The sequence below is a fragment of the Sarcophilus harrisii genome, chromosome 3, assembly GCF_902635505.1.
Source record: "Sarcophilus harrisii chromosome 3, mSarHar1.11, whole genome shotgun sequence".
Classification (NCBI taxonomy): Eukaryota; Metazoa; Chordata; class Mammalia; order Dasyuromorphia; family Dasyuridae; genus Sarcophilus; species Sarcophilus harrisii.
Window position 1 is genome coordinate 447,745,332 of NC_045428.1, and position 13,814 is coordinate 447,759,145.

The following is a 13,814-nucleotide window of genomic DNA, read 5'->3' on the forward strand; positions in this document are numbered from 1 at the left end:
TATGGATTAGACCAGATGACTTTTAAGGTTCTTTCCACCTCTAAATCCTTGTCTTTTAACCTATTAAGATCACTGCTACCAGTCATTACTAGACTATTGTCATCTTCAAGAGAGGTGCCATATTTAGCCAGACCTTCACATGATAGTAATTTGGTGCCATTTCATACACAATACAATCCTACTTGTTTTCCCAAGGAAGGATTTCCCTTGATTTTGCTCTAGATGCTGTTTCTGACTTTCATCTCTACCATCTCCTTGAAACTATCCTCCCCTCACTAATGAAATCTTTATTGCTAATTCCAATGGCCTTTCCTTGATCCTCACCCTTACTGTCCTTTCTGCAGCATTTGACACTAATGACTACTCCCTTCTTCTGGACACATCTCTTATTTGGGTTTTCATGACACCTCTTCTGGTCAAAGTTCTCTTCCAACATGTCTGAATAAACTCAGTAAGTTTCTGAGTTCCATGTTCAAATATCATCTGAAAGATATTCACCAATATCCAGACCCCATTTGTTTTCTGAGGTCCACTCCTTCATCTGATGTCTAACTGCCTGTTGGACACATACATAGGCATCTGATACTTCAACACATCCAAAACAGACTTATTCAAATCTTTACTCTCCTTACAGTTGAAATATGGCAGGTACTTAATAAATGTTTAATAATAACTGACTGACTCTCCCTCTATCTCCATATCAAATCAGATTCCAAGTTCTGTTGATTACATCTCCACAACATTTTTTTATCCTTCTTTCTCTTTCTATTCACATAGCTACCAATTCAATTAAAACCCTTATCACCTAATGTCCAGACTATAGAAATAGCTACTTAATTGGTTTTTCTGCCTGTGGTTTCTTCTCTCTCCAATACATCCTCTATGCAGCTGCCAATTTATATTACTAAATTCTAGGTCTGAGCATATTATTCTCCTGCTCAATAAACTTCAATGACTCCCTATTGTCTCTAGGATAAACTATAGTCTCATTTATTTAGAATTTAAAGACTTTTATAGTCTGACTGTAGATAATTTCTTCAGAGTGATTAAAGATTACTTCCTATCTATAATGATCCCAAAGGTTTCCTTATCCCCAGATACAAAGAAACCTCAGAAAAATTCAAAACACCCTCACAGGAAAATTGAATGAAACCAGCAGAAATATCCTAAAGCTATATAGAGTTTTAATAGCAAGTATCTATCAATGCTCCAGTTTGGTCACTTCCCACTAGAGTGAATCAATACCAGTGTCCAGATCCAGGTGCCTCATTTCCTCCCCCCAGGGTCTGATCCTGCTAGACCCAGATAAAAATTCTGTAAAATCCCAAAAGACTTTACTCCCTAGAGTCATCAAAGGCTCCAATAGGGCATCTAACTCCATCCAGGACCTCATTCTCCCTCATTTTGTGAGTTTCTCCTCTCAATAAAACTGGCTCGCTTTATTGTCTTAATGTGTGTTCTGGCTTTATTATAGGGGAAGAACATAAGCATTTCTATAGAACCTATATGTGCCAGGCACCATGCTAAGTGCTGGGTTTTTTTTTTTTTTGCAAATATTATTTCACTTAATTCTCTCAACAACCCTTAAAGAAAGCTGCTATTATTTTTACAGATGAGGAAACCAAGGCAAAAAGCAGATTTGTGACTTATTCAGAATCACAGAGCTGTAAGTCTCCGAGGCAGAATTTGATTTCAGGCCTGGCACTTTATCCACTATAGCACTAGTTGCTCTATGGGATGTTGGTATCCCAAATATTTCTAAGTCTATATTAAGACATTGTTGTATAACACAAGTTTGAGATAACCCAGCCTACATGCCGTTCCCTTACATATGACATTCTCAGACATTGGTACCTTTCCATAGATAGTCCATCATTCTTAAAATGTTCTTTCTCCTCATTTCCACCTCTTAGAACTCCTGTTTCCTTACAGAGCCCCTTTTTCAAGAGATTTTTTCTAGCTCCTTCAATTGTCAGTGTCTATCTCTAAATCAGTTTTATTTATTTTGCATATGTCTTATATTTACTTATCAATGAACTTGTAACATTCCTCCAATAGTGTATAACTCTTTGAGGGCAAGATTATATTATATTATATATATATATATATATTACATTATATTATTATATAATATATATCATTATATTTGTATCTTCTGGGTCCATCATATCAACTGCATCATCATAGACATCTAATAAATATTGATTGATTGATTTCAATGATACAACCCACCTCTTCCAGAGGTGTATGCGTGGGACTATAGAAGCTTAAAAGATGGATAATAAGGTCTCAGAGTTCAAAGATCATGACTGGTGATCGTCCTTCCTGTTAAAGAGGACCAAAATGATATCACTACAGCAAATCAAGGTACAGTGATTCCTACTGTGCCTTACCAGACCAATAAGAACTCAGAAGGCTCCACCACGTGTCAGGTACAAATAGTCCACTTGGGGTGGAGATGTCTCTAATTTTGCATATCTCATGTTTCTGGAGGCATATAATTAAGTTGAAGAGATAAGGAATAAATACATAAAAAAAACTAAATCATAACAATGAAACAAGACACAATGCAAAAAGGTGTCCCAAGGCAGGACAGGATTAATTTTCAGATGAGCAGAACAGACTAAAGAGTTATGAGTTCCCAGGAAAGAGAAGTCAATGTGGGCTGGTAGGACTTTTTGTTCAAAGTAGGGGTAGGACTTTAAGGTCTGGATGGATGACCTAGGGTAAAGGATTTACCTTAGTTGTTAAAGGATTACAACTGGGAATCACTAGTAAGGCAAGAAGGATATGAAGATAGGAAAAGTTTGTATGAAAGGTCAGTTGACCACCACATGTCTGGATTCTATTGTCAACATACTGGATGAGGAAATAGCCAAGATCAATCACTCAGGGTCCTTGCCACTATTGTTGCTGGTGCTACAAGTAGTGATTGTGTAAGAAATCATTCCAATACCTAAAATCACCACTGTGCTCTGCATCTGGGCGCCAAATGATATGTACATGTGATACCTCTTACATTGAGAGTTCAGGCCCGGAGAATATTGAATTTGTAAACAGTTTTACGTCTAAAGCTTCCTCTAAATGTCAGAGCATGAAGTCTCAATTCCGCAATCAGCACATTTCAGAGAGGACTCACAATTCAATATCGCAGGATAGAAAAACGGATAGAAATTCAGTTGGAGCAAAGCAGCACAATCAAACATATCCACTCTGGAGTGAAACAGGAATAGAATAAAACATGATTTGCCTGGGAATCTACAGCAGAGGGGCTGGGGAACAGCCGTGATTTCTCTTCACAGATCAGTGAAACTAAGAAAATAGAGAAAGTTTGGAGACATTTGGGACAGGGTGTGTGTGTGTGTGTGTGTGTGTGTGTGTGTGTGTGTGTGTGTGACCTGCCCCATAGGTGTAGATATATTTGCATATGTGAGTATACCTGTTCTTGCCCAAGGATATCTGCTTCAGGACCAATGTATGCTGGGGGACTAGAACTTAATATGGTGTTAGAACTTACATTACCTTGCTGGCATTAGACCCAGAGGCAGAGGACCTGGGTTCAAATCCCAACTCTGCTTCCTACCACTTCAGGAAATCATCCCACTTCCTTAAACCTCAGTTTCTCCATTTGCAAATTTGGGGGGATACCAGAATTCATAACTACTAAGGACCTTTCCACCTCTAAGTCTGTGAGTCTTAGGGCTCATAAAAGCCTTATAAACACAAGCACAGATATTCTCCTTGGGACCAAGGATGAGCTACTGGCCCAAGTCTCAGTGCTACTGCAACCAGTTAGTTCTCAGTCTCTCCTCAGAGAACTAGTGTTGGCCAGTACACGTGGTGAGCCCATTCTGTCTTGAAACATGGCATCAGGGACATCCAAAAGCCCTCCATTTTCTCAAATTCTGGTCCCATGACCAGCCTACTTTGGGGATTTCAGCCTCTTCATCCTTAAATGACATGATTGACCTATCAGGAGTATTCTTTTTCATTTTAGTAAGTTTTTGTTGATATTTTCTGTTTCTTATGTCACTATAATTGTTGCAAAAATATGTAATACTTTATGATTTTGTGTGTCATCCTTATCCAGAGGCCATGCTAATTTTCTCTGCATCTTTCCAATTTTATTATATGTGTTGTCAAAACGAGCACCTATGAAGAATTAATTCCTAACATTCTTTGGTTGGGGAGCAGTTCATGGATCCTCCTTTTAGCAGTCCGGGGAAGCCTGTGGATCCCTTTTAACAGTAACAACATTTATATGGACATTAGGTGGCACAGTGTACAGAATTCAAGCATGAAGTCAGAAAGATTCATCTTCCCCACATTAAAATTTGAGCTTAGACACTTACTAGTTGTGTGAACTCTGCCTCAGTCTCCTCATCTGCAAAAGGGACTAAAGAAGGAAACTGTAAATGACTCCAATATCATGATCGATATGTGGTTATGAAGAATCAGACGAGACCAAACAACAATTAAACAATAGCATCATTTATACAGCACTTACATGTGCTAGTCACTGTCCTAAGAGTTTTACAAATATTATCTCATCTGATTCTCACAATCTGGCAAAGGTAGATGCTGTTATTGTCTCTTATTTTAAGAAGAAATAGAGTCATACAAAAAGTGACTTATACAGAGTCACTCAGCTAAGTATCTGAGGCTCGATTTGAACTCAGGTCATCATGACTCTAGACCTGACTCTCTAGTCATAATATCACCTAATTGCCTTTGAAATATGTAAAATAATATACATGATTGAAGAACTGTGAGTGTTTAACATCATATTGGATTACTTGCCGTCTAGGGGAGGGGATGAGGAGAGGGGAGAGAAAAAATTTGGAACACAAGATTTTTCAAGAATGAATGTTGAAAATTATGTGAAATTAAAAAAAAAGCTTTAATAATTAAAAAAGAAAAAAATATACATGAGATTACGAAGGAAATCAACTACAGATTTCAAATTGGGTAAGAAAAAGTGAAAAAGAGTAATTATTTCCTAAAAATACAGCATAAAGGGAAGAACAGAGAAAACAGGTGGGGTTGGAAGGCTAGTAATGGTAATTTGAATTGAAGATGAAACAATATGTACATCTGAACAGAGTAAGAAGTTTTCTGAACTAAAGGAATGGAGGGAGAGATCTTTGAAAGGGTTTGTAGAATAAGATTAGAAGAATAGGGGGAGAAGAGATAAGAAATTTTTAAAGGAGTAGTAATAGAAATAAGTAAAAAGAGAGGCTGAGAAGGAAAATATTAAGTAAAAAATTAAATGGAGAAAAATTCACAAATAGTAATTAGAACTTTGTCAAATCTATGAGAATGTAAGTTGTTCCCCAATTGCTAAAGGGTTAAAGGATATGAACAAGTGGTTTTGCAATGAAGAAAATGAAAATAATATATAGACATATAAAGATGCTTTAAATCATTTCTGATTATAGGAACACAGATTAAAATAATTGTAAAATATCATTTTATATGTATCAGATTGTCAAAAATGATAAAAGAGGAAAGTAACAAGTAATGGAAATAATGTAGAAAAATTAGGACACTAATAAGCTGTTGGTGGAATTTTTAAATGATCCAATCATTTGGAAAGCAATATGGAATTATGACCAAAAAGTCATTAAACTACCTAAACCCTTCGATCCCACAATATCACTACTAAGTCTATGTCCAAAGATGATAAGGGAAAAAGGGAAGACATATATGTTCTAAAATATTTAAAGCAGCTCTCTTTGTGGTTGCAAAGAATTGGAAATTGCAGGGATGCCCATTAATTGGGGAATGGCTGTACAAATTGTGGTATATGATTGTGATGAAATGTTACTATGCTATAAGAAGTGATGCCTCAATGAATTAGAAAAATATGGAAAGAACAAAATAATGAAGAACAAAATGAGCAGAACCAAGAAAATATTGTATATGGTAACAGCAATATTGGTTTCAGAACGGCTTTGAGCAAAGTTATTTTGCTCAAATTAATACTCAATTTAATACTCAAATTAATTATAAAAACATATTAAGAAAAACACCATATACATCCAGAGAAAGAACTGATAAATAAATGTGTGTTTATTTTGCATATATGTATATGTGTGTATGCACACATACACATACACATAACTATTTGTTCTGATGGTAGCCATCTCTAGGAAGGGGGATGAAAAAAAAAAGAAAATTATTACATGATAATTTTGCATATTTTATTCTTTTTAATTTTTAATAATAACTTTTTATTTTCAAAATACATGCAAAGATAATTTTCAACATTCACTTTGTGTTCAAATTTTTCTCTCTCTCTTCCCTTTATTCCCCTCTCCTAGACAACAAATAATTCTATATAGGTTAAAAGTGTGCAATTCTTCTAAATATATTTCCACATTTATCATGCTGTAAAAGAAAAATCAGATCAAAAAAAAATGAGAAAGAAGAAATAAAGCCAGCAAACAACAACAAAAAAGGTGAAAATATTATATTGTGATCCACATTAAGTCCCCATAGTTCTCTTTCTGGATACAGATGGCTCTCTCCATCAATGTTGCATATTTTAAAGAAATGGCAAGTTGTACATAATAAATTTGCAATTTCATGTACAATCATTTTTATTGTAGTATGTTATGGAAATATTTATTTTATTCCATAAATTTAAAAATGAAATTAAAAAAGAAATATAGTTATTGAATTTTTTTTAAGTTTGTGAATCCCCCAGCCTAGATGATTGCTGATATCTTCCTAAAGCTCAAGTATTGCCATGTGACTTTCTTATTCAGCATACTCTAAAGGCTTTCTATCACTTGTTTGTTTTTGTTTTAAAAAAAAATCCTTATTTGGCTGCTAAAGCCCTTGACCACCTAGACCTTGCCACTAATGTGGTATAGCTTCTAGGGAAATATAGCTGTGGTTTTGAGGTCCCCTGATCTTGGGGGGCTTCTGTTCTAACAATAAATCAATAATCCTAAATCTTCTGGCTTTAGAGTCTACCTCAGGGACTTCCCACAATCCCAATCAAAGAACAAAAATCCATCTGATTCTGACTAAACCACTCCTCAATTCATTGCTGGCTGTCAGATAGCTTCTGGCCTCAGGATTGTCTCACAGACCAAACTCCTGAGACAATAGTGATAATCTTTTCAGTGATAACCAAATTCTGAGAGACCACTACTGAGCTATAGAATTAGCATTTCAATGAGTGAGAGCTGGATAAATGTTATGGCTTTGCTTCTGTTCCTCAGTTGAATTCTCTTAGAATTCCAGCCTGCTTTGTAATGGCATTTTGATATTTCTTTTTCCCTTTCAGAAACTGAATTTAGAACTGGATACTTGATACTTACTATCTTTGTAACTTTAGAAAAATCACATAATCTCTCTGGGATTCAATTTTTTCAGCTGTAAAATGGCTTAGACCACCACTGAAGACTTTTCCAGATTTAAACCTCATGTTCCTCTCATCTTTCTTCTTCTTGCTGGCCTGTCTAGTGAATTTGATTTCACTCTGAGAAATGTGTGTGTGAGACACATTACAATAAATTTTGCCCTGTGTCTAAAGAGGCCTGTAAATTCTTTTGAGATACCTCAGGACACTGGTCTGGGGCCCCCAATTTTGGGGTACCTTTTCCAACCTCAATACTACCTTTCCAGTTTTCTTACAATTTACTTCCCTCTACATATTCTGTTCTTCATTGACACTATCTTCCAGACTGCTTCATGCACAAAGCACTCCAGCTCTTGACTCGGCATTTTTATTGGTAGTCCTCATAACTTTTTTTTTTTTTACAGTCTTCCCCAAAGTCCCAGCTAAAATCCCATTTTCAAAAAGAAATATTTTCTAACTATGCTTTATTGTAGGGCCTTCCTTCACTTAAGGTTCTCTGATTTATTCTACAATTTTCTTTGTGCAAAATTGCTTACATGTTGGCTCCCCAGTGAGAAACTGACCTCCTTGAGAGCAAGGACTAATTTTGCCTTTTTAAAAATCTCTACAGGCTCAGTACCTGACACATAATAGATATTTAGCAAATACCTGTTGATTTGAGATTTTTTTTCCAACTCTAATATTTTTTGATTTGGAGAATATTATTTCAAGTTCCCTCCAAAAAGTCCCTGGTCTACTTAGAAATCAAACTCATCAGTTCAGTTCATCTAAAAGCCAAGTGAAGATGAATGGAAGTTTTCTCATTTCACATGCTTGAAACAGTGAGGGGAATGAATGCTGTGTCACTCCCCAGACATGTGAGAGTCTGGCTTTTGCCTAGAGAAGCCCTTGGGTCTGAGGCTGAATAAAAGTCACTCAATGAAAGGAGACACAGGGATGCATATAAATATACAACAGATAGAATCTTCCTAAGTCCTTCTTTCAATCTCTCCTCAGGTTTTCTGAATGGTCCACTGAGAGTATTATCATACCTTTTCTAGCACCAAGTCTTAATTGATGACTTTGATTTTATCTGAGAGAGCCCATTAAAATTGATAGAGTTGCTCTTGGTGACTTCTGTCAGCTCCTCTGATGCAGCCAGTTTTTCAACTCTCTTCAAATTAGCTTTCTTTTACCTTCTACCCTCAGCCCTACTCCTTGCTGAATGCCTGATGCATTTAGACTAGAATGCATCTTCTGCATTTTCATCGTTCTCTTTCATCATCCTCTCCTCTGCTCCCAGAAAAGACCAAGACAGGGACTGGAGGTGGCTGTGAGACACTGCTCTACTATTCCACAAGCTTCTAAGGTCAAACCTCTCAAAGAGCCATACAGGCTTCCATCAGCTCAAGTGGGTGGTTTTTTGTTTGTTTGTTTGTTTGTTTGGGTTTTTTTTTAAACCATCTGAAGTCCTTCTCTCACACACATTTCTCAAAGTAAAATCAAATTCATTAGACAGGGCAGCAAGAAAAAGAAAGATGAAAGGAACATTAGATTTAAATCTGGAGAAGTCTTCAGTGGTGGTCTAAGCCATTTTGCAGCTGAAAAAATTGAAGCCCAGAAAGATTGTGTGATTTTTCTAAAGTTACAAAGATAGTAAGTATGAAGGCCAAATTCCTTCCAATTCTAAATTCAGTTTCTGAAAGAGAAAAGGAAATATCAAAAATTTAATGGAATTTCAACCAAAAATACTTCCATTGTTGTTTAGAACAAAGCCTAAATGTGATGCCCTACAGAGCAAAGAGCCTCACATTGCTCATGTCCTTTATCTACTAATAAAGTAGATATGTGTCTCTACAAGCCCATATCAAACTCATGTAGAATGTATAAAAAATTGCTTACTTTCTCAATGAGAGAAAGGAGAAGGAGATAATTTAGAAGTAAAATAAAAAAAAACTTTTAAATTGTTTTTACATGTATCTAAGGGAAAAAGATATTAAATCATCAAAACCACGGGAAAAAAAATCTATATGACCCTTCTCACTTCTGTTTTATTAGCAAGCTCTATATTATAATCAAGTCACTGGTACCCTACCTCCTACAGATTACTAGCCACCATCATTTTCTTATAGATTAAATATATCCCATTCACTTTGACCCGTGGAAGAAATCAAATCCCTTCCACCAACTCCATAACAGTCATTACACTTCTTTTAGGGCGTTTAAATTGTTTCTTTGTTTTTTTTTTCCTAAACTACAAAGCACAACTGGGAAATATGGGAGACTATTGTAATAAACAAAGGGCAGATTTGCTGAAGAAAGTGGGTCATTCTAGTCAATACTGCACTTCTATACACCCTCAATAGGGATCAAAATCTAACTCTGTATCAGCTCTTCTGCCTACTCTCTAGCTGACCTCTATTTCTTCCACATCAAAAGCTCTTAACCTAAGGTCTGGGAACTTGGCTTTTAAAAATCATAGTTTGAAAATTGCAATTCAACATAATAAGTTTTGTTTGTAGCCCTATGTATTTTATTCCATTCAGTTAAAAACATTATTCTGCATATTTATATACATCCCTGGTTTTCCTCCTCTTGAGTATCTCTTAGTCAGCCGCAGACCTAGGGGCTTTTATGGACAAAAGCCAGACTCTCAGATGACTGGGAAGTGACACTATAAATGAAATAATATCCAATGATTTTCAACTGGCTTTTAGGTGAATGGATTTGATGGGTTTAATTTCTTAGTAGACTTCACCACCCTGTTCTGAATCTTCTCTCAGTCAGCCTCCTGGATGTTATCTTAAGTCTTAGCTCCCAGTCAGAAGTCTCATTTGACAGAATTATTTAGCACCTCAACTGTTCTAGAATGTATTTTTCCAAACCATAGCCCTGCATATGGATGGAAATCCCTCAATTTGCTCCTCTTTCTATTCCCAACCACCAAATTCATGCTCATCTAAGTAAGGTTTTCTCCACTTGCTAAGGCTCAGCTGTGGCAGGGTTGGACATTGGGAAATAGAACCTTGAATAAAGAATATTATTTTTTCTCTGGTTTCTCCCAAATCATCTTCTTGAATATCCCCTTAATTTAGCATATCTATAATAGTAATAATAACTAATACACCCACACACACACATATATATATATATATATATATATATAAACTAAATCCTCACAATAACCCCATGAAATAGATTCTGTTTATTTTACAAAATTGGAAAACTGAGGCAGAAAGAGATGCTAAAACAATTGCCTATGTCACAAAGATAGTATTATATGAAGCAGAGTGCAAACTCAGATTTCTCCTGACTAGAAATTTATCCTCCTATCCATTATACTACCTAGTTGCTTCTATTTACTCGGGTTGTTTTCTTGAAGATATTAAGGGTCTAATTGAAGACCTGTTTCTCACTTTTTGGTGTGCACTCTGTAGCAATCCAAGCATCTTTGTGGGTACTTGCACAGGTGGTAGTGTTCTTGTCAAATAGCTTCCCAATTTTGTAATGTTAAACTGACATTGATGTTTTATCCTTTTGGGAGGTCATATATACTCCCTATCTCTCTTGGAATGACTTACTATAAACCAACTTCTTTCCCTCCAGTAGAATATAAGCTTCTTCAGGATAAACATTGTTTTGCTTTTATTTTTGGATCTTTTACACCTGGTGAAGATGATGGCCATTATTGAATTGACTGCAGAGTAGGATTCATTTCTAAAGGTTCTAAGGTCTTTTTTTCTCAATCTTATTTCTAATAACAGGGGAAAATGACTCAAAATATGGCTTCCTTGGGCTAAATAATCTGTGTGGAAATAAGTAATTATTTCTGTAAGTCCCAAAACTAATAGACTCTATAGGAAAGTACATATGGGTCTGAAGTTACCTAAAACTAGGAAGGAGCAGGTGACTCTCCAGTGAAGCAGGCAAGTCTATCACTGATTTCCTCAAGACTACTCATACCCTGGATTTCCCCATAGAATGGGGAACCAGTGTATAAAAAAAGAAGAAGAAAATCTTCTAGCTCAAGGCACAGCCCTGGGAACCTTTCCAGTCAATTATTCCATTTTCTGAGGGAAACATTTCCTGGAGGTATAAATTGAAAAATAAACATTTGCCCTAAATGGCAGCAATCTACAAGCAATGAAGGAGAGCATTTATATCTAGGAACATCCAACATTTTCTTTAAATTCCTGTTGGCACCTTTTAACCATTTTAACAAAATACCATCAAGAGACTACAAAGTATATTTTGCTTCCATCAAGTCTTGTTACAATTGTTTATTATATCAGAAATAAACCACTTAATAATCTGGGTGCAACATTGCTCCAGATTCCTAAGTGTATCTTGGTTGGAAACAACATTTGAAGGGCGCAATGCATTCAGATTGAAGAAGTATTTCCTTTCTGCAGACATCTTAGTGCAGGTTTAAAGTTGCTTGATATCCACAGGGCTGTGGTGCCTACTTGTAAAGTGATTTACTCAGAGAGATGGAAAGACTAGCACAATTGACAGTCAGTGGAAAAGGAAAATAGCCCCTTGTCCTTTGGGAGAAAAGAGATTTAACAAAAGTAAACTTCTGACTTTCAAGCTCCACAATTTAGAGTAAAATTGTGGCTTGAGTTTTCTGTGTAGGAACAATTCTGAAGGGTTTCACACTCATGGACCACATACCACTATGCACATTTTAATAGATTTTTCCTTTTTAATTCAATCAGGTATCGGATGACTAAGAAAAAAGGCTCAAGATAAAGATTGCAGAACAAATAAGCAGCGAAGGAAAGAACCAAAGGGCTTAGAATTCTCCTTTCTTCTGGTCTCAGTTCAGTAACAGATTCCCTGGCTTTGAACTTCTCCGAAGATGGAGAATGCTTCAGATAGACGCATCTTCCAGTCAGGACATAGATTATACTTTTCCATTGCAGTTTCAGGTAAACTAACTCACTTATGCTGAGTCCCAACTAAGACCCTACTCTGTACACTCATATTTCTCATTCATTTCATTTGAAGACAATTTCCTATGACAACCATAGAGTCTTCCCAAGATGTTGGTTTCAGTTTTGACCTTGAGCTTTCTCTCCCAACATACTTACTAAATGGATTAGATGAGGATGAGATGGGACTGAGCACTGAAGGGGTGACCATCTGCATGTCCAAGGATGCCCCCTTAGTGGTATCCCTAAACCTAATATATCCAATCATTAGATTGCTTCATAAGTTCATCTGCAACTTTTCTAATCACTGAACTATGAGAGAGGTAGTACTATGATTAACTTAAGGATAATTCTATAGTAAAGAGATCTTTCAGATCTTGTCATCCAACTTTCCCCACCCATACAAATGGGAAAATGAGTCACAGTTTATCCTCCTCCAGCATATGGCAAAATCCTAGGCCAATCTGGAAAAAGTAAATGTTTATACTAAATAGAAATCCAATATCTATCTCTCTCTGGTCCTGAGGGTCCCTTGTTAGCTATTCCTGGTGGATACTTTGCTCTTATTATTATTTTATTCATTGAGGAAATATTATAAAAGAGTATAGTTTTGACTGCTTGAGGAAATATACAATGCTACATAACAAGTTCATCAGAAAGGTGTTTTGAGATGTGAGGGGGGAAATCTCTACTGACAGTAGGGAGAACCAGGGGCTTTAAAAGACAGGTTGAAATTTAACTAGTATAGTAAGAAACGAAAATAATTCAAACAAAAGGAAAGTGTGTTCAGGGATCTCATTAGTGGGCAGATATAAGATTTTTGAGCAAAAAAAGTTATATAACTAGATCTACACATGAAGAAGATTTTATTTTCCAACAAGAAGGCCAGATTGAAGGAAGATAGAGAGGAGAAGCAAGAAGATCTGGTACGAGGCTCTACTCCTGACAGGTGATGAGGATCTGTACTCTGATGATGGGAGTGGGTTCATAGAGGAAAAAATAGATACAAGAATTGTTGTAGAAGTAAAAAAAAAAAAGCATTAGAACTTGATAAGTTATTGGACATGAAATGTGTGGCAGAGAGAAGCCTAATCCCCAAATGTTGAATAGCAAGACACAGGGGAGAGAAACTGTCTCTAGAATCAGAGTATCATGATTCCTGTCCCACCTCTGCTGCCTACTATTGTGTGACATTGGATGAGTCATTAAATTGTTTTTAGCCTGAGTTTCTTTATCCTTAAAAAGAAGGGGCTGAATCCAATAGCCTCTGAGGTCTCTCCCAGTGTCATATCTATAATCCTAGAAATAAGTAACACCAGAAGGTATAACAGACAGGAATAGTGAAGTTCAAAGAAGAAACAGATTTAGAGAGAAAAATAATAAACTCAGTTTTTGACATGTTGATTCATAAGTGTTAACAAGACATCAAAGTAGTCAGGTAGGCAGGAGTCCTGTAGGCATTTGGGAATGTGGACTTAGCACTCCAAAGAACTATCAGAACTAGAAATATAAATTTGGAAGGTATCTGA

At 36.1% G+C, this 13,814-nt stretch overlaps 1 non-coding gene across 1 annotated transcript; it reads right to left on the reverse strand.

Annotated features, from left to right (window-relative positions):
* Window positions 1-4,045: 4,045 nt before the first annotated feature.
* LOC111719824 lies at window positions 4,046-4,152 on the reverse strand. Its single transcript, XR_002769790.1, has one exon. It is a non-coding gene; the product is annotated as a U6 spliceosomal RNA (small nuclear RNA).
* Between the last annotated feature and the right edge of the window lie 9,662 nt (window positions 4,153-13,814).